General features: G+C 32.5%; 1 protein-coding gene across 5 annotated transcripts in view; it reads right to left on the bottom strand.

Moving 5' to 3' along the window:
* Window positions 1–20,452, bottom strand: part of ANKRD17 (ankyrin repeat domain 17) — a 161,506-nt gene that overhangs the window by 107,074 nt on the left and 33,980 nt on the right. The window lies entirely within an intron of this gene.

Genomic DNA, 20,452 nt, shown 5'->3' with positions numbered 1-20,452 from the left:
TTAAAAGAAGAGAACCCTGTAAAAAGTACTTTCAAGAGAGAACTATTAGGGCGCCTGGTTGGCTCAGTTGGTTAAGCGACTGCCTTCGGCTCAGGTCATGATCCTGGAGTCCCGGGATCGAGTCCCGCATCGGGCTCCCTGCTCGGCAGGGAGTCTGCTTCTCCCTCTGACCCTCCTCCCTCTCATGCTCTCTGTCTCTCATTCTCTCTGTCTCAAATAAATAAATAAAATTTAAAAAAATAAAAAAATAAAAAAATAAAAAAAAATAAAAAAAAAAAAAAGAGAGAACTATTAGCCAAACTGAGCCAAGGCGAAGAAATCAGGTGAAAGAGCATCTCATTAAACATATTATTTACTGTTTGACTTGATGTATTCAACTGTGATTGTATACTTGGCATTCAGCACTTGTTACCTGGTGATACAAAACCTAAAAATATTGGGAAAAACTGTATGAACTAATGTAAATTCAGAGTTATACTGCCATCATTTCCCTAACTTTAGAGTATCCACATATATAAACTAAATCAAAACACTATTGAAACTGCCCCAGGAAAACAAGTATAAACTAGAAGTGTCCCAAGTGAACTGAAACATATGGGTACTCCATATACCTACTAATTGTATATAGACATTTGCTTTATAGAAACATTCAATGGAAAACAGTTTTGCTAAAATATCACCAATTTTGATCTATTACCTAGTCATAACAAAATAATATGACTTATCATTTAATTAGCAATAAAAATATATGACTATATACTGAAACCCTTAAACTATCCAAACACATCATTTACTTTAGTTTCTCACAGCAAATGAAAAATCGCATTTGGTACACTGCTAATGTACATTAAACAAATTAACTGAATAGCCATCAGTAATGTTTCATTTGATAAAGACTTAGATTATTTACGGACAGCTCTACTTGACATTCAAAAACCCAAGAATTCCTATGAAATGTGGCTAAGTTGTCTACATGGTATACAGACAAAATAGCTTTAAAATATATACAAAATGTGTAATTTCATCCAAAATCCATATTTTTGTAAAAGAAAAAGAGAACTGGAATGCTGTCACATAATTCAATATTATACCCTCAATTCTTTAGTATAAAAAGTCTAATGTCAGAGTAAAAAAGATAATTTACTTTAGTATACTATAGCTTCACCAACGAGATTAAACCTAAATTTATCATTCCTTTTGTTGGACATCTGGCCCCCGCCATATATCCCCCAACAAGATCAAAGTCATCCTTTACTTCTAAAATAATACTAACACATGTTCTCCATGAATTATATAATAAATTAGATGAATCATGATAAAAACATACTGTAAATTTTAGGAACTATGAAGATTAAACATCCTGGTTAAGGAAGGTGACCTAAAACTTTTAACATATAAAAAGATACATAAGAATTTGAAGAGTTCATTATCAAAAAACTTAACACATAACTCCTATTCCCTAAGAGCAAATTCAAGAGAAAGTGGCTATAGCACATCCTAAAAATGCCCAGTCTCCTCCCAACATACCTCATTCTAGTCTTGGCTCTATTTGCCTCAAATTATGCCTCAAGATTATTACAGAAATCATTCCCATGCTTGCCCCAGGCCCTTCTCCATAGGCTGCTAAATAAATAACATAGTCTGGTTGTGTAGGGGTGGGAGGTAGGGGGAGGGGGAAGGGGATAAAGGAGACAAGGAAAGTAAAAGAAGAAAACACAAAAAGAAACCCAGAAAGACAGGGACACCTAGTGGTTCAGTCAGTTAAGTGTCTGATTCTTGATTGTGGCTCAGGTCATGATCTTGGGGTTGTGAGACTGAGCCCCACATTGGGCTTAGTATGAGTCTGCTGGAGATTCTCTCTCTCCCTCTTCCTCTCTCCTCCCACCACTCCCTCTCTAAAAATAAATAAGTAAATAAAATCTTAAAAACAAAAAAAAAAAAAGAAAGAAACCCAGGACAAAGAGAAAGTCAGGCTCTCAGGTACCTCCTGGCAAGAAGTCTTCTAGTTAATTGAAGAAAACAGTCTCAATTTCCCATTATCTTACACAAAATACCCTTATTAACTCTGCCTCTTCTAATGTCCTTCAAAACATTAACTAGATCATAGCCCAGGAATTCACAATTACAGTTCCCTCTGTCTGGAACTCACCAAGATTTTCAAATGGCCAGCTTCTTCTCAACATTCAGGTTTCTACCTAAATTTGTCAATTCTCAGAGTGGTATTTTCTGACCCTATGAACAGTATCTCCTCCTCTCTGTCACGGTCTGCCCCATCACCTTGGCTTTATTTTTTAATGGTATTAATGACTATAAATTGTATTATTTTCTAGTCAAACTGTACACTGTTAGTCTTTCCAACAATGTAAATTCTATGAAAGTAGGAACTTCATCTTTTTCACTGCTGTAGTCTAAGCCAAGAACAACAGTGCACAACACCTAGGAGGCGGTCAATAAATATTTCCTGAATGACTATTATATCACCAAAGATATTTAACTTTGACAAGTCCTTTATTTGGAGACTTGGAAATAATTTCTATGCCTGCTGTATTTTTCATCTCCTTAAAACAGTTTCTGACAACAGAATATATCTATGAAATGTATCTTTTGCATTTAGAGGAGTACTATTGCAATGAAAATTTATATTGGTTTAGTATATATCCTTTTTGAAGCTACAAAAACATAAAACACCAGAAATGTTCTCATGCTGAGATTTACATAAATTTTCAATCCATCATGAATTTCAGAATCCAAAAAAAGAAACAAAGAAGAGCTTTTGTCTCTATCTGCATCGATTATGTAATAAAACAATTTGAATGACAAAATAAAATAAAGAGAGAAGGAACACTTTTCTCCAGATTATCTAAGTACTGAAAAAGTCTACCATGACAGACTATGGAATCTCCCCATCTGAGAATTTTTAGAAAGCACCAGCCAATTCAACGGTCTATTTCCATCCAGCATTTAACAAAGAAGCAATTTTATTTCCTTGGTGTTACCGACTAAACTTGCTGTGTTCCCTCAAAACTTCATACATTGAAATCCTATCAGTAATGAAGATTGATAACGGCAGTAGGAGGTGGAGTAATTAAAATTAGAAGTCATGAGGGTAGAGCCTTTATAAGTCATGAGACAGCTTGCTTCCTCTCTTTGTACTCTACCACATGCGGGTACAAGAAGTTGGCAATCTGCAACCTGGAAGGTCTTCACCAGAACCTAACACCATGCTGCCACCCTGAGATCTCAGACGTCCAGCCTCCAGAACTATAAGAAAGAAATTTCTGTTGTTTAATAAAGCACCCAGTCTTTATTCCTTTGTTTTAGAGCCCAAATTGACTAAGACACTTGGAGAGTTTAGGAACACACTGCTTTAAATTCTCTTTATCCATAGTCTTAGAGCAGTGGTTTTCAACTTTAGATGTACACTAGAATTAACAACAACAACAAAAAGTACTAATGCCTGGGTCATATCCTCAGATATTGTGACTTAATCATTCTAGGGATTGGCTTGGGCATAAATATTTTTTAAGTACCTGAGGTGATACTAATGCAAGACCAAGGTTAAACTACTGCTTAACAGATAAGAATTAATAGATACATCATGAAAGCTTTATTATATGAAGATAAAAATAACTTTTCTTAATTGAAAAGCATTTGATCATTCTGCCTGCCATTAGCTTTGTTTATACTCAAAAACAGCCAAACATTTTATAAGTCATATAGAAGACATCAGAATCTTTCCTTCTCATGCTTTCTCTTGGGTATTAAACGAACACTTCAAAATACCTCCACTCAGCACTATGCTAAGCACTGATGAGGAAACTAGATTCCTGTACTCTTATAATCGGGCATCAATCTCTACATTTCAGATGACCCAATCTCAACCACCACTATGATCCTTCTCTCCTTTCCATCAAGGGATAGACTATATTAGGAGTACAACTATAATGCCAAATGTATATCTTTTGGGGACCAGTGTTCAGGTATTGAACTACAGGTTTACTGCATGTCAAGCTCTGTTTTTACTCAAGGATTAGTCACAGAATTTTGTTAATATTAAAGAAAAAAAATTTATTCTATAAAAAATAGATATCCTGGAATACAAAAGGTATGATATCTCACTAATTAATCAACTGCTTAAATGGCCCTAGGGAAAAAAAGTTAAGATTCTTATCAGGTCATGTATTACAATTCAAAATAAATTCTTGCAAGACTTGATTAAAAAATATATAGATGTTGGGGCTCCTGGGTGGCTCAGTCGTTAAGCGTCTGCCTTCGGCTCAAGTCATGATCCCAGGGTCCTGGAATCCAGCCCCACATCAGGCTCCCTGCTCAGTGGAGAGCCTGCTTCTCCCTCTCCCTCTGCTGCTCCCCCTGCTTGTGCTCTCTCTCTTTGTCAAATAAATAAATAAAATCTTTAAAAAAATAAAAAATATATAGATGAATATTATCTAATCTCCAGAAGGAAAAAGAATTTTCTAAGTATAAGAAAAATTAATCACAAAGAAAAGTATACAAAAGTTTTGCAAAAAATACCTTTAACAAAAAATATAAATTAACAAATTCAGAAAAAAATTTTTTTCTCACATTTGATAAAGATTCACATCAATACATAAAGATTACCTCAAAAAAATAAAGCCACACTTCCATTAGCAAAATGGCCAAAGGATATCTTAAAAACTTTTTTCCAATCAAAAAACTGGATGTCCAACAATATAAACACACAGTAAGTTATATTCTCAAGATAGAATATTAGGTAATCACCAAAAGGATTATTTAAAAAAAAATTAATAAAACAGGAAAAAGCTCAAGACATATATGTGTTAAAAGTTAGAACATAAAGTTTTCAAGTCTAGTAAAAATAATTCAGATGTAAACAGATTAGAATACAAATATTAAGATATTTGTATTTCTCCTTTATGCTTCAAAATCTTTACAATGAATATGTATTAATGAAAAGGCTTCAAAATCAACATCCCCTGATCTAGAAATCTCCCAGAAGTTTTCTGAAATCCAGAAGAAAACAGAATACTCACTGTAATATTATTTATAATAGAAAAATATAAAAATAAATTTGACATATTTTTAGATTGATATTTTCAGCATTTATTTAAGAGAGAAAAATATAAATAATGTATGAGGGGAAAAAATCAAGACATACAGTATTTTTTTTTAAATATGATCCCAATTTGTTAAAAATGTGTATATACCCATATCAGGCATAAAGAATGGACTGAAAGGAAATATACCAGAATATCACATCATTCATTTAACTTTCTTTGAACCATTCTATTCATTCTAAGTTTCCTATGAGATTTTATTGTAATTAATGAAGCTTTCCATCCCATTACTAAAGAGCTGACAATAGAATGTTTGCCATTAGTAATAACCTGAAACAGTTTGTTGTTGTTTTTTTTTTTTTTTTTGGTATTATTTGTTTCAGAGGTACAGGTCTGTGATTCAACAGTCTTACACAATTCACAGTGCTCATAATAGCACAAGTTTTCCATCCCATTACAAAAGAGCTGACAATAGAATGTTTGCCATTAGTAATAACCTGAAACAGTTTATTTTAAATTACCTCAAAATGTGTTCACTTTTCTAAACATAGTTGAGAGCAATTTTTGGAATTTTTAACTAAATAGGGTTAGGCCTTCTTAAAATGTACTATGAAATATGAAACATAAGCATATTAGATGCTGCTATACAAACATGGTACATTTGGCAGTCATCTGTGGCAGGAGCATCTGCAATGGAACTGCAACGACACTGCATCTATTGAGTACATATTGCTTACATTTGAGTAAATGACTTTACAACTAAATAGATGAGGGCTAGAAGACTATAGGATGTGGCACTCTGTTAGTCATGAAAGATATTTCATTGCAAACTTACCACAGCTTACTCAGTCTATTTAATATAATTCTCTCCACAGTCTGGCAGTTTAAATAGTGACTATACAGTTTATAGTCATAACAAGGTAACTGGCACCTAATGAGGTGTCCCACCTCTTTTCAAACAATGTACAACAGGTATAACAGAGGAATGATAACTAAAAAAACAAAAACCAAAAAACAAAGAAGTGAACTCTACTACTTTCTCATCTTTTTGCCATATCCAGCACTATTTGAAAAAACAAAGCAAAGAACTGATGAAATGCTACTTATTATTAGCTCAGGAGACAAAGATCAGAGATTGGAAAAGCTAAGAAAGCTAGTATGTGTGAAAAAACTGGAGAGAAGAATTGAGAAAATAACTGCTAAGGAACTGTACGTTAAACAACTATAGAAGTTCCCACAGGATTACGATATATCCATATCCAACCAGCCAGAGAGGGGATTTCAACTGAAAACCTCGGATATTTGGTAGAGGATCCAGAAAGGCCACACATAAGAGTAGGACTACTCTAACTTTAGAGTACAGGCTACTAGAAAGATGCTATAACAATGCTTCAAAACCTCAAAAGAATAAAGTTGAAAGAAAGACAAATACCACATGATTTCACTAATATGTGGAATTTAAGAAACAAACAAGCAAAGAAAAAAAGAGAGAGACAAACCAAGAAAAGAGACTCTTAACTGAGAACAAACTGATGGTTACCAGAGGGAAAGTGGGTGCTAGGATGGGTGAAATAGGTGATGGGGATTAAAGAGTACACTACACTGGAATTAAAAGAAAAAATTTAATAAAAAATAAGTTTAAAAAAAATTTTTTAAAAGGGGGGAATAAAAAGAATAAAGTTGATTCACAAATAACCTAACTGCTAGCCCAAATTAAATTCCATATTCTTTAAAGCAGGACAATAACATTCAGACATTTAACAAGGTAGTGTCAAAATGTCAACCATCAAATAAAACTTACTCAGACTGCAAAGAAGCAAAAAAATATGTCCCATAACTAGGGAAGAAACAGGTAAACAGAAATAAAACATTTAAAAAAAAAAACAGAAATAGACCTTTAAATGACAGGCATGGAATTAACAAAGACTTCTAAACTCTTTTATGTGTGCTCAACAATTCAAAGAAAAATGTGAACATGAAGAGAGAAATGAAATCTATAAACCTAAAGGATCAAAGAGAATTTCCATAGCTGAAAAATACAGTGTTTGTTATTAAATTTCAATGAATGACAATGCAGAAAAAAGGAACAGTGAACCTGATATACAGCAATAGAAATTATCCAAACTCAAGCATGAAGAGAAAAAAAGGCTGGGAAAAAAAAAAGTACAGAGGCAACATTATGTTTAGGAGAATATAACATAGTGTGTATTTGGAATCCCAGGAAAAAAGAAGGGTAAAAAAAATATTTGAAGACATAATGCCTAGAAATTCTCAAAATTTAGACACAAAAATATTAACTCACAAATCTAATAAGCACAACAAACTTCAAGCAGGATAAATGTAAAGAAAACTGCACCAAGGCATTTCACAATAAAATTACTGAAAATCAATAATAAAGAAAAAAAATTTAAAACAGCCAGAGGGGGTAAAAAAACATTATGTAAAAAGGAAGAAAGACGGGGCGCCTCGGTGGCTCACTCGGTTAAGCATCTGCCTCCGGCTCAGGTCATGATCCCGGGGTCCTGGGACAGAGCCCTGCGTCAGGCTCCCTGCTCAACAGGGAGTCAGCTTCTCCCTCTGCCCCTCCCCCTGCTCAACGGGGAGTCTGCTTCTCCCTCTGCCCCTCCCCCTGTGCATGCTCACTCTCACTCTCTCTCAAGTAAGTAAAACCTTAAAAAAAAAAAAAAAAAAAAAGGAAGAAAGGTAAGAATAACTGCTGACTTCTCACCAGAAATAATGGAAGCCAGGGGCACCTGGGAGGCTCAGGTGGTTAAGCGGCTGCCTTCGGCTCAGGTCATGATCCCAGGGTCTTGGGATTGAGTCTCCTATGGGGCTCTCTGCTCAATGGGGAGCCTGCTTCTCCCTCTGCCTCTGTCCACCCTCACCGCCCGGCTTGTGCTCACTCTCTCGCTCACCCTCTCAAATAAATAAAATCTTTAAAAAATAAAAAAAAAAATTAAAAAATAAAAGAAATAATGGAAGCCAGAAAACAAAAGAAAGACACTTTTAAAGCACTGAAAGAAAAAAAAATCTTTCAATCAGGAATACTATATATGCAGTGAAAATATACTTCAAACATAAGGGGAAAGAGATATTTGCAGATAAAATCTGAGAGAAGTTGTTGCCAGCAGACCTGCATTATTAAAAAAAAAAAAAAAAAAACATTAAGGGAAATCATCCAGGTGAATGGAAATAATTCAAGTAGATACCTGATAAAACTGGATTCATGCAAAGTAATGAAGAACATCAGAAATGATATAAAAATAGATGTCTTCCTTTTCCTTATTAAAAAAATACCCTTAAGTAATAATAATCTATTCTGGAGATTCACAATGCATACAGAAGTAAAATATATGATAAAAATCCCACAAGAGACATAAAATGAGAAATAAAATACACTCATGTAAGGTTCCTAATATTATATGTGAAGTGGTATATTATTATGTGAAGGTAGCTATAGTTAAAACATGTACATTACAAGCCTAAAACAATCACTCAAAAAAATAATAAAAAGAGGTAATTAGGCAATACAGGTGATAAAATGAAATACTAAAAATAATCAAAAAAGAGACATGAACAAAGGAAAAAAGGAGCAAAACAACAAATGGGACAAACAAAACAATTAGCAAGATGGTAATTTCAAACATAAAATATTGATAACTACCATTAAGTAAAAATGAACTAAATATACCAATTAAAAGGCAGAGATTGACAGTCTGGATAAAAAGGCAAGAGCTAACTCTATGATGTCTACAAGAAACATACGTCAAATATAAAGACAAAGACAAAGAGGTTAAAAGCATGCAGAAAGATATACTATGAAAACATTAGTTGTTTCAAAGCTGGTCAAGCTATTATTAATATCAAAGTAAAAACCAGGAATACTAACAAAGATAAAGAGGGACATTTAATTACATAAAAGAATCAATTTAGCAAGAAGATATAATAATCCTAAATGTTTATATACCTCTTAACATAGCTCCAAAATACATGAAGCAAAAACTGATGGATCCAAAAGAAAAAATGAGCTTCTCCACAATTACAGATGAAGATTTCAAAACTCATTTCTCAGTAATTGATAGAACAAATACACAGAATATCAGTAAGGATATAAGAGACTTGAACATTATTAACTAACATAATCTAACTGACATTTATGGAACAGTCACCCAACAACTGCAGAAAACATGCTCTTTTTAAGTGTGCATGGAACATTCACCAAATGGACCATATTTTGGATAATGAAACAAGTTTCAGTACAGTTTTAAAAACTGAAAGTAGAGTATATTCTCTGACCACACATAACTAAACTGGAAACCTGTAGTATCCCAAAATATTACAATGAAATATGCCATTTTTAATAACTCACAGAACCTTTCTTAAGAAGAGTTCCTCATCTAAATCACAAATAACCAAAAATGATTTGAGTAACTATTTTCTCAATTCCCCCAAGAATGATATATAATCAGTATTATTCTACATGCACAGGAAAGAGAGATGTCTTGAGAATTAGCGCTTAATTCACCCATGAAACCCCAGGTAAGAAAGGCAGACTAAGTCAAAGAGGAAATCACAAGAGAAATTATACAATACTTAGAACTAAATGATAATGCAAATAAAACACATCAAAATTCGTAGTATATATATAACTAAAGCAGTGCATAAAAGACATTTATAGCTTTTAATACTCATAGTAGGAAAGAATAAACATTAAAAACAGTAATCTAGGCTTCCAATTAAAGTAACTAGAGCAACAAATTAAATACAAAGAAAGTACAAAGGAGGAAATATAAGAGCAGAAATTAATGAAATAGAAAATGAACAGAAACACTGATGACATGAAATGAAAAACTTAGTTTATCAAAAATTAAACTGACAAATTTCATATTAAACTATGCAAGAAAAAAAGAGAAAATGTAAATTACCAGAACCAGAATTGAAAGAAGGAATGCTACTATAGTTCCTACCATCATTTAAAGAGTACAAGACTATTATAAACAACTCTTAATTCAACAACTTAGATTGAAATAGGTTCCTTACAAGATTTACAAATTATCAAAACTGACAGAGAAAAAAGCTAAATAGGTCTCTATGTATCTACCAAAGAAACTGAATTTTTAATTAACAATTTTCCCACAAACAAAACACTAATTGCAGATTACTTCACTGGTCAATTCAATCACATATTCATTTATACACAAGCTTTTAGAAAACAAAACAGAAAGATACACTCCCAGTCACTTTATGAAGCTAACATCTTTCTGATACAAAAAAATGGTCAAAGGTTTTATTTAAAAAAGGAAACCAAAGAACACTATGCCTTGTGAAGAACAATAACCCTTAACAAGTAAATCAAACCTGGCCATATCCAAAAAAGGGTCATATATGATGACCACAAAGGAGTTTATCCCAAGAATACAAAGCTGGCTTAAAATCTAAAAGTTAATTTATATAATTCATAAAATAACAGAATAAAGAAGGAAAATAATAAGATCATCTCAAAAGATACAGATAAAAGTACCTGATACAATGATAAAAAAATTTTTTTTAAAGATTTTATTTATTTATTTGACAGAGAGAGACACAGTGAGAAAGGGAACACAAGCAGGGGGAGTGGGAGAGGGAGAAGCAGGTTTCCCGCAGAGCCGGGAGCCAGATGCAGGACTAGATCCCAGGACCCTGGGATCATGACCTGAGCGGAAGGCAGATGCTTAACAACTGAGCCACCCAGGCGCCCAATGATAAAAATTCTTAGCAAATTAATAATAGAAGAGAACATCTCAATCAGATATGGGAATCAAAAAAAAAATAAAAACAAAGCAAAAACAAAATACTACGGTGCTGAAAGAAATTAAAGAAAATGTAAATAAATGGTCATCTTGTGGGCCAACATTATGTCCGATATCCAAAACACATTTCTAAGTCTGATTTGGCCAAGAACCCACCAGTTTGCAACCTCTGCTCCGGATGTTCTAAATGTTATGCTTGGAACAAACCAGATCATCAGAAAACTGAGTACTCAGATTATATATATTTTAAAAAACCCAATTGCATTTTATCATAAATCCTAGGCTTACATTCTATAGAAACAATATGAAGCTTGTCTATTTTTGGAATGCTGAAGACATTATTTACTATAACATGAAGTACCTCCATTATGGGGGGCCCAAACAGAAATTATTTCTGAGACCTAAAGTACACAAAACTTATCAGTTTTCCAGATCATCTAGTATGCCTAAGGAACTTATGGACAATCCAAACCTCAAAACTCATCAAATTTCCAATTTAGCTCTGATTGCTAGCTAATTTGATCTAAATTTAGCAATCTGAAGTAGTTCAGAAAAGATAAAGATAAAGATGGGTGGGTAAAAAGAAGTCAAATAATAGATCAAGTGCAAAAATGAGTTTGGATTTGATTCTTTAATGTAAAATAAAGCAGTAAAACGGGTAATAAAGCTTCTGATATATATGGGACCATTATCTCAAACTTCTTGTTTGGAAGCTATTAAAGCCAATTCTTTAAGAGGACTAGTTATAGACTTTTTTTTACATCTAGAAGGGATTGTAGAGAATCTATAATGGTACAACTTAACTTCAGAGAGTAAGAAAATCAAGAATAAAAAAATATTTATTTCAAATAACATAGAAAGATTATATACCATAAAACTATAACCTATTGATCACCTGGGTTGATTTGAGTAGTATGAATTACTATTTCTTCTTCCTCATTCCATGTAGAGTATACACCTAAGCAAGGCTAAGAGTTCAAAGAACTTCTAAAGGGAAAAAGAAGTGGCTCCTTCACTGTACAAGAATACCTCAAATTAAAATGAGACACAAGCATTTAAGTGCTTAGTATACAATGTTAAGTCACTAAAGACACCAAGAATAAAACTACTCACAGGAAATCATATGGCAACACTATAAACTCAAGACAATGAAAAAGCCCATTAAATATAATTTAAAAATACTTAAAAATCAATGTCAACATAATTCAGCACTCACTTACTTTAGAAAAGATTTATATTTATAATTCATAAAATATTTATAAAGTGATGATTCACCTGCCAAGATATTTTTAAATGACATATGTGGGGCTTAATCTTAATATTTTGGTTCTTTAAATGGATACAGTTATGGGAGAGCAACTTTCTACCCACTGTTTTCTCCATGTATTTTATTTCACAGAGAAAACTAAGAACAACAGGAAAGAAACTGAGAAAGATATTTTGAGAAGATAACAAAATATTATACAAATGTGACAAAATATTAAGAAGGAAAACTTTCCAATATGTGTGAACACTTAAACACCAGTATGTTTTGGCAAAATCCTAACCAGTATTTCCTTATGAAATATAAGAATTTAGAAACTCTACTTCTCAAAACTTGCTTAAATAGTTCACACAAATATATACTGGTCTTTGTTATGATGACAGGGCATAAATTAAAAATGCAGAACATGTGACAAGGACTGGGGAAGTGTCAACAGGACAAATTCAAGCTTAGAACTAGCTAAGGATAAACACTAGCTAGAGGAATGAGAAGGTGAACAAATGAGAGTATCTGTGTGAAATCAAAGAGCCAGGTTGACCACAATATCCAAACATCAAGTAGAGGATCAGAATCTAGACAATTTGTAGAAGAAAAAAAAAAAAAAACAAATGAAGTGGGCAGCAGGTATCCAAACTCAAAGAGGCTAAATCATAAAAGGTCAGAAACTAAACAAAAATTAAGACAGCAGAGAAAACCAACAAGCCGTTTAACACTGGCTCAACACTCTTCCTCATCTCAACAATTCTTTAGAATTTGGAAGCAGAGAAGAGTTATTAGCATTTGAGAAGTGGGAAAGACAAGAGATGTACAGATGTTACTGACATTCCTCATTTCCTGTGGGAACACATGATTTCAATGCCAATTTCAAAATTAAACTGCGGCAAAAATGTAGGCCATACAAAGTATACATGTTTATATAAATACAAAGGTATAAATTAGATTTTAAATAATATAATTTTGGGACGCCTGGGTGGTTCAGTCGGTTAAGCGGCTGCTTTCGGCCAGGTCATGATCCCGGGGTCCTGGGATAGAGTCCCACATTGGGCTCCTTGCTCAGCAGGGAGCCTGCTTCTCTCTCTCTCTCCCTCTGCTTGTGCTCTCTCTGTCAAATAAATAAAACCTTTAAAAAAATAAAAATAAAAAATAATTTTGCAGTAGGCAAAGGAATTTGAAACAAACAGCTTACTTAGCCTTTGGATAACCGAGATGTACATTATCTGAATCATATTTTTCATTTTCATAGACAATATAAAATAAAACTAGTCCCATAGAAAAAAATTCTCTTGACTGGATGAAAACCAGCTGCAAACTGTCATAGGACACAGAAAAGAAGCCAATAGCCTTTAAAGTGAAAAATATTCAAGGCGCGCCTGGGTGGCTCAGTTGGTTGAGCATCTGACTCTTGGGTTTTGGCTCAGGGTCATGATCTTTCTGGTTGGGAGAAAGAGCCCCACATTGGGCTCCCTGCTCAGTGGGGAGTCTGTCCCTCTGCTCTTGCATTCTGTCTCTCAAATAAATAAATAAATCTTTAAAAAAATATTCAAATTTGACTACTTCATATATTTGCTTCATTTGCTAAAATATGAGTATTCAAATAAATTTATGAACTGCTTTCCTAATTATTCAGTAGAATCATAACAAGACATGAGAGAATTTACAAATCCATTTCAGTTTTATTTTAATAACTGTCTTTTTCAAAATCAAAAGTGTTACTATTTAATGTTATTTTACAAGCAAAACCATTTTCTACTTAATTCTAGCTTCTCCTTTCACTCAGACTTAGGAGTCCTCAAACTCCTTTTTCATAAATTCTGAATTTATATTGCAAAATCCTAACCTAGGACTTAAAATTTTAAGCAATTATTAAATTTCCACACAAAGTTCTTCCCACTTCTTAAACTTGCTTTATTATAGTTGAAGAGTAAAGAAATCCTAGAGGGAGTGCCAAAAGAGATTAAAGAAGTTGGGACTATGTGATGAATTAAGAAACTTGATAAAATGGTAAAAGGAAACATTTGAATCGAATAGACTTAAATCTTAATTTTATGTCCTTACTGATTGTGAACTTGGGCAATATACTGTAAACCAGCAGTTACTCAAGTGTGGTCCACAACATCCATGGGGATCCCTGACTTTTCCAGAGGATCTGTGAAGTCAAAACTATTCTTATAATACTAAGATGTTATTTGCCTTACTGTGTTGACATTTGCACTGACGATATAGAAATAATGGTGAGGAAAACTGCTGGCTCCTGAACACGAATCAAGGCCATGGTATCAACCATATTCTTTCTGCCATGCACTCATAATGTAAAAAAGGCGGAGGGGGTGGGGGTGGCAGGATAGAAAGCCAGTTTCCATTATGAAGTAGTAAAAAGTATTAATTTTTAAATTTCCAACCTTGAATATATGACATTTTAATATTCTTTGTGACAAAATGGAAAACATTTCTGCTAAATACCCATGTATGGTGGTTATGTCAAGACAAATACTTGTGTAAATGTGAGCTAAACCAATAGCTTTTTTCGTGGAATACCATTTTTACTTGAGACAGACTATGGTTATTCATATTTATTTGGCAGACATTTTCTCAAAAATGAATGAAGTGAGCCTATCATTTCAAGGAAAAGAATGCACTTTCTTTGTCATCAGTAATAATTTCAAGCCTTCAGACAAAAATTAGAATTTTGGAAAATTTACCCCTGACACTGTGAATGTGACAGCTTCCCACTTTTTGACTTTTGTAAGTTAAGTGCTGATATTAGCAAATGTGTATGTTTTTTTTTACACTGCAGAATGAAATGTAGCAATATTTGGAAGTCAATAAGTATGTGAGAAATTATTTTCCAAATGACCAATGTATGATGTTACAAACTCATGCATGAGTACAAGATCCATTCAAAATGTGCACTAAACCAGTGGATTTTAATCTAATAAAGTTCAGAAAACTCCCTGATAATGTTTTTTTTATATTCCACACTGCAACTAACCTCTAGGAAACTAGCGTTTGTGTAGTTTTAGGAGTGGTATCGAAGAAGAATATCCGTAATTATCTGAAAGAATATGAAAATATTCTTCCTTTTTTTATCCTCATGTAAGTGTAAGATCAGATCTTATTCTTAGACTTCCTCCAAAATAATGTATTACAATAGATTGAATATAAAAGCAAATGTGCATCTAGTTATCTTCTATCAAGCCAGACTTCAGAAATAGTTGTAAAAATGCAAAACAATGTCACTCTTCTCACAGTTTTCTTTTCTTTTGGAAATTATTTTTTATAAAAATGTTAACATGTAATGGATTTATATTAATTATTTTTAAATGAATAAATGTTAATGTTTTTAGATTTTCTTAATTTTAATTTCTAATATAATTATTGATAAATATAACTCTCATAAACAGAGATCCTAATGAGTCCCCAATTATTTTTAAGAGTGTAAAAGAGTCCTGAAATCAAAAAATTTGAGAACTGCTACTCGAATCATCTTTGAGGCTAAAGTTTTCTTGGTCTGTCAAATGGGGGATGATACTAACATAAAATAGTATATGAGGGTTATCATCACTTTTAAAAAGAGCTAACAGTCAAGTATTAACTGTTAGCTGTGCTAAATGTTTATACCAATTATCTCATTTATTCCTTACAAACATTCTAGGAAATGGATACCTACCTCTTCAGAGAGTCATTTAGAGGATTAAATAAAACAATGCTTGTGGAGTACTTGGAATAGTCCCTCTGTATACACCTTAAAATTTCAATAAATGGTAACTAATGTGCTCAATTACTTCTGCCACCATAAAACTATGTGGGTATCCAACGTACAACATATATCCATATATAACCAGCTAGTTAGAAGCCTGATTCTATCCAAGACCAAATTATTAATGACCAATATTGATTTAACCCCTCATTAAACCAAAAGTTATCTGATGGACATTTAACGTTTATGAACACCTCCTGAAAGGCCTTTGTCTTCAAAATCTGGAAGCTATATAAACCAAATATCAGTGGTTAAGCAGAACTTTGATGCTCACCAATTCTGTAGTGACCAGTTCACTTCCTATTAGAATGAGTTTAGTCAGGTGTCGGAACAAGGACCCCTAACAACGCGGAACCAGGAAAGTGTCAACGTTTTTGCATGTATATGCAGATAATACATGATGTAGACCCTTCTTAATTCACACACCACAGCATGCATTAACTACTGCACTATGATGGATTAACATGGGACTAGTGGCATCTGGACAAGTCTGCCCTTACTCTCATATGAGAGTAACAGATTAATTCATACACTTCTAGTTACACTATATTTTTGCAAGCTGTCTGGAGCTTTCACACTCTACTGAAACATTAGTATTTACAGGGATTATAAACTAATATAAGTGCATCTTTTAGCTATCCTCTGCTATTCCCCCATCCTTCCCCCGAAGTTGGTGTATGAAAGCAATGTTGCAACTTCTGCCCCTCCCTCCAAGATAAACACAATTTTCAAATAAAAGTATTCATAGTGCATAATATAGCAGGAACATGAATGTGTGTATGTAGAGTATATGAAGCATATATATGAGTGTGTTATATGTATACATACACATCCACTCATACATAACATACTGATTTAAATGGCAATAGAAAAATCTTTAAGGACAAAAAACAGAAAACAGGACCCAGGAGATTTTCTGGACAGCCCAACATTCATAAATAAGCTTAACAATTACATAGATAAGCATAAAAAAGATAACCTACAGGTGCTTAAATTAAGGAAAATATATGCTTACTGAAAAATTCAGAATGCTGAAAACGTGGGTTTCAAATTATTCAAATGAACAAATGAAGTAAAATACTAGTATTCAAATACACAGTTGAATGCATCCTGAATTCAAGAATATTTAAATACCAATGGCAGATATTCTGTCTTCTGAACTTTTAGTTTGTGAAGCAAAATTAGCTGGACTCATTTCATTGAATTTCAAGTACCTAGCACACTGAAGGTACTCAATAAATACTGGAGTGAAATTATAAGATTCAATCTGTTCAACATGTCTAATCTTTCCAAAACCTCTTAATGAATAGAAAATGTTACTTATATCAATTCAAAAATTTACATATTTAACTTAACTTTTCTGCCTCTAGATCAATTTATACTTATGTCCTAAGAGTCACTACAATTCTTCCTTTTGAAAAATGTTACCATGGTTATACTAAATATAGAACTTTAGAAATCCACTGAAGACTTGCTGATACAATATATAAATGATGTGTATTACACAAACCAATATATTCTATAGAATAAAAAGATATATAGCAAGTACCTGTTCAAATAGTCTACTTCATGGAGATTTTGTATCATTACTAAAAATAATTTTCATGGGAAATAGAAAGCGGATTACCCGTTTGAACTAAAATGCACTATTTACCATTAGCCCTTCATATTGATAAATCAAAAGGAAACAACTTCCCTGCGACTCTTTCAATCTTATTTAAGAACAAAAACAAAAGCAAAAAACCCTCTGATGTCATGATAAATACAGAGTAAGAAATGGTTTCATAATAAATCTACTTCCTACGTTTAAATCTGACCCTTAATTTAGTTCTACCCTAAAGGATTCAGCCAAATGCTCAACCCACTGGATCTTTCTGTAAGGAAAAAACAGAGTTGGGGCTTTTAGCTTATTTACAACCTATAAAATCAAGTACAGATGAAGCTAGAAACCGTGGCTTTGGTCTGATGAAGGAACAAGACTGGGCATTAGAGTTACTATACTTAATACTGCATTCTTATTTTCATAAAATTGCTACTTTTTAAAATATATATCAAAAAAGCATTCTGAAATTAATAAAAATTAAGATAAAAATATTTGTGAAATTTTCTCATTTGTAAAATAATTTTTACAGAAAACTATCAAAACTGGTTCAATTATAAATAAAACTAGAATATATATAATCAAGTTTCTGAAATGACCTCTCATATGATTCATGTTTTCATATAAAGAGTTTATACATAAACCTCTCTGGCTTATATACACAGTATTTGGTCACACAAATTTGAAATATACAAAAAAAGTTTGGAGGACTATTTCTTCTCACTGATCTAAGTACTAAGATCCATTATTACATATGACCTATAGGAAAAGCATCAAATTTCTAAAATTATAATCCTTTCTCAGCAAAAATAACATTAACGAATTAAAAAAAAGAGGGAAAGAGATTTATATAGACTCCGAAGCTCTTTCTATCATCTGTATTTGGCTATTTTCCCAAGTATTAGTTAAGGTGAGCAAAAACACAAACACTTTGGTTTGGAAAAGAAAATTACTGACTGGATTATATGGATAATTTAAATAAAGAAGTTATTCAATTTAATCCATTATCTTGGGCAGTTAAGAAGCAATGATATTAAGTTGAAAACAACCTTTTCCAGTTTAAGTTTCAGAAACTTACAATATTTTACTTAAGATATTGAAGATCACTTAAAAATTCAAGTTAAATACATATGGGGATATATAATAAACAATTACAATTTAAAAGGTAAACTATAGCATCATGAAAATTAATCTGCACTATATTCACTGATACTGATTTTTTTTTTACCAAGATTTAATAAGAGCACCTTCAAGAAATTTGATTCAAAGGACCACGTTATACTTGAAGACAAAAAAATAGAAAGGGTCCAATGTTTAATGTAAATAAGCAGAAATCTACATAAAATCCCAGATGTTCAATAAAGTCACAAAGATGAACATCATGGTGACAAACTTAAAATAGCTCAATTTTAGGTATAATAATAAAATTGTCACTGTGGTATACAGACAAACTTCATTATTCATTATTGGACATTTATACAAGGAGTTAACTCTTTTCAAAAAAAGAAAAAATAATTTTCTGGAAAGCTTGTAGTGTAAAATGCTATTCACTTGCAATATGAGGTACTTTTAAAAATGGTACATTTAGCTCCAGAGATAACAAGTTTACTCTCTTAGGTCATTATGACTACTTATAATTTTGGAAAAGAAACATATTTGATTACTACTTGGTAATTTTTCTCATTTAGTCTGCCAATTATTGACAAATAGTTAAATAATATAAATAAAGAGAAAACTACTCAGTATGATTTAATGCAACAGGTATATGAGAAACTGAGATTGAAAATTAGAACAATTAAAGTTACAGAGGTTATTTTAATAACCAGTAATATGAACAAATTAGGTAATGTAAAAACATATTAAACAATTTTAGTGGAAATAATGAAAAGCCAATTTCTGAGACAGTATTAGAAAAACCTATATAAGAGGCACAAAATTATGCTCAAGTGGGTTTTTCCCAGAAAATAAATAAGACTTGTAAAATCTGTTATATACTGAAATTTTAAATGGCTAAAGAAAACATCAAAAATAGATTTATTGTAATCTGTAAAATACTGTTCTTTAAAATCCACACAAAAATTAAAAAGCACGTTAAAATATACCACTAGAACTTTATAATCTAATCAGACTTGTTTAAACTGAACCACTAAGTCACTGACCATTCCTAATTACTGAAGTTCCCTCATGAGAGTACATACCACTATTTCTAAGTAGGTAATTCATACCATTTCTAAGAAAACTCAATAGTATAAAAAAAATAAAGAAAACTCAGTAGTATCAAAGTTTAAAAAGAGAGAGAGAGAGAGAGAAAAGAATGGAAATTAACCAGAGGATTCAACTCAGACAATAAGCTCTTAGGAGAGGGGGAAAAGTATGTTGGCAGGTGTCTGCAAGGAGCGAGATAATACAATGGAATCAGTTTTCATTCTGCAGAACAACCATGAGACTTGCTGCAATGTCAGCTCCAAGCACACACTGAGGGACTCCAGAAAATGCTCATTGATCATGCAGCACTTTATAATGCGCATAGGCTTTTTTTCTCCTGCTAACCCCGCCTAGCTTCCCTTTGCAGCCTATTTTCCCAAGCCCTCTCCCCCAATACAATCTCTTCCTGCAGATAGTGAAATATTTAATAAATTGTCTTAACAGTATAAGTATTAGGAATACCACTCACCATCATGAGCCTCTTTATCTTATTAGTATTTTTTTAATGAGGGAGGGGAAAACTCTACACATCCATAGATTTAAAAATGGGCATTAAATATATCTATATCTACAAATACAAATGTTTGATAGTTATACTACAAGCAAAGCCAAAGCCCATTATAGTTTCACTTTGACATGTATTTCCTGGAACTGATTTATACTCAAATAGGTTCTTATAAAATTGATACAACCAAGGAAAAAAAGAAAATTAATTTAAAATTCTCATGACTCAAAATGCAGATTTTTATTGTGAGCTCTCAATCATAATGCCTTAATCTT

Source organism: Leptonychotes weddellii, chromosome 2 (assembly GCF_054177405.1).
Source record: "Leptonychotes weddellii isolate Sample4059 chromosome 2, ASM5417740v2, whole genome shotgun sequence".
Classification (NCBI taxonomy): domain Eukaryota; kingdom Metazoa; phylum Chordata; class Mammalia; order Carnivora; family Phocidae; genus Leptonychotes; species Leptonychotes weddellii.
The sequence above is the reverse complement of the archived record's forward strand: the minus strand, read 5'-3'. Positions and strand labels throughout refer to the sequence as shown.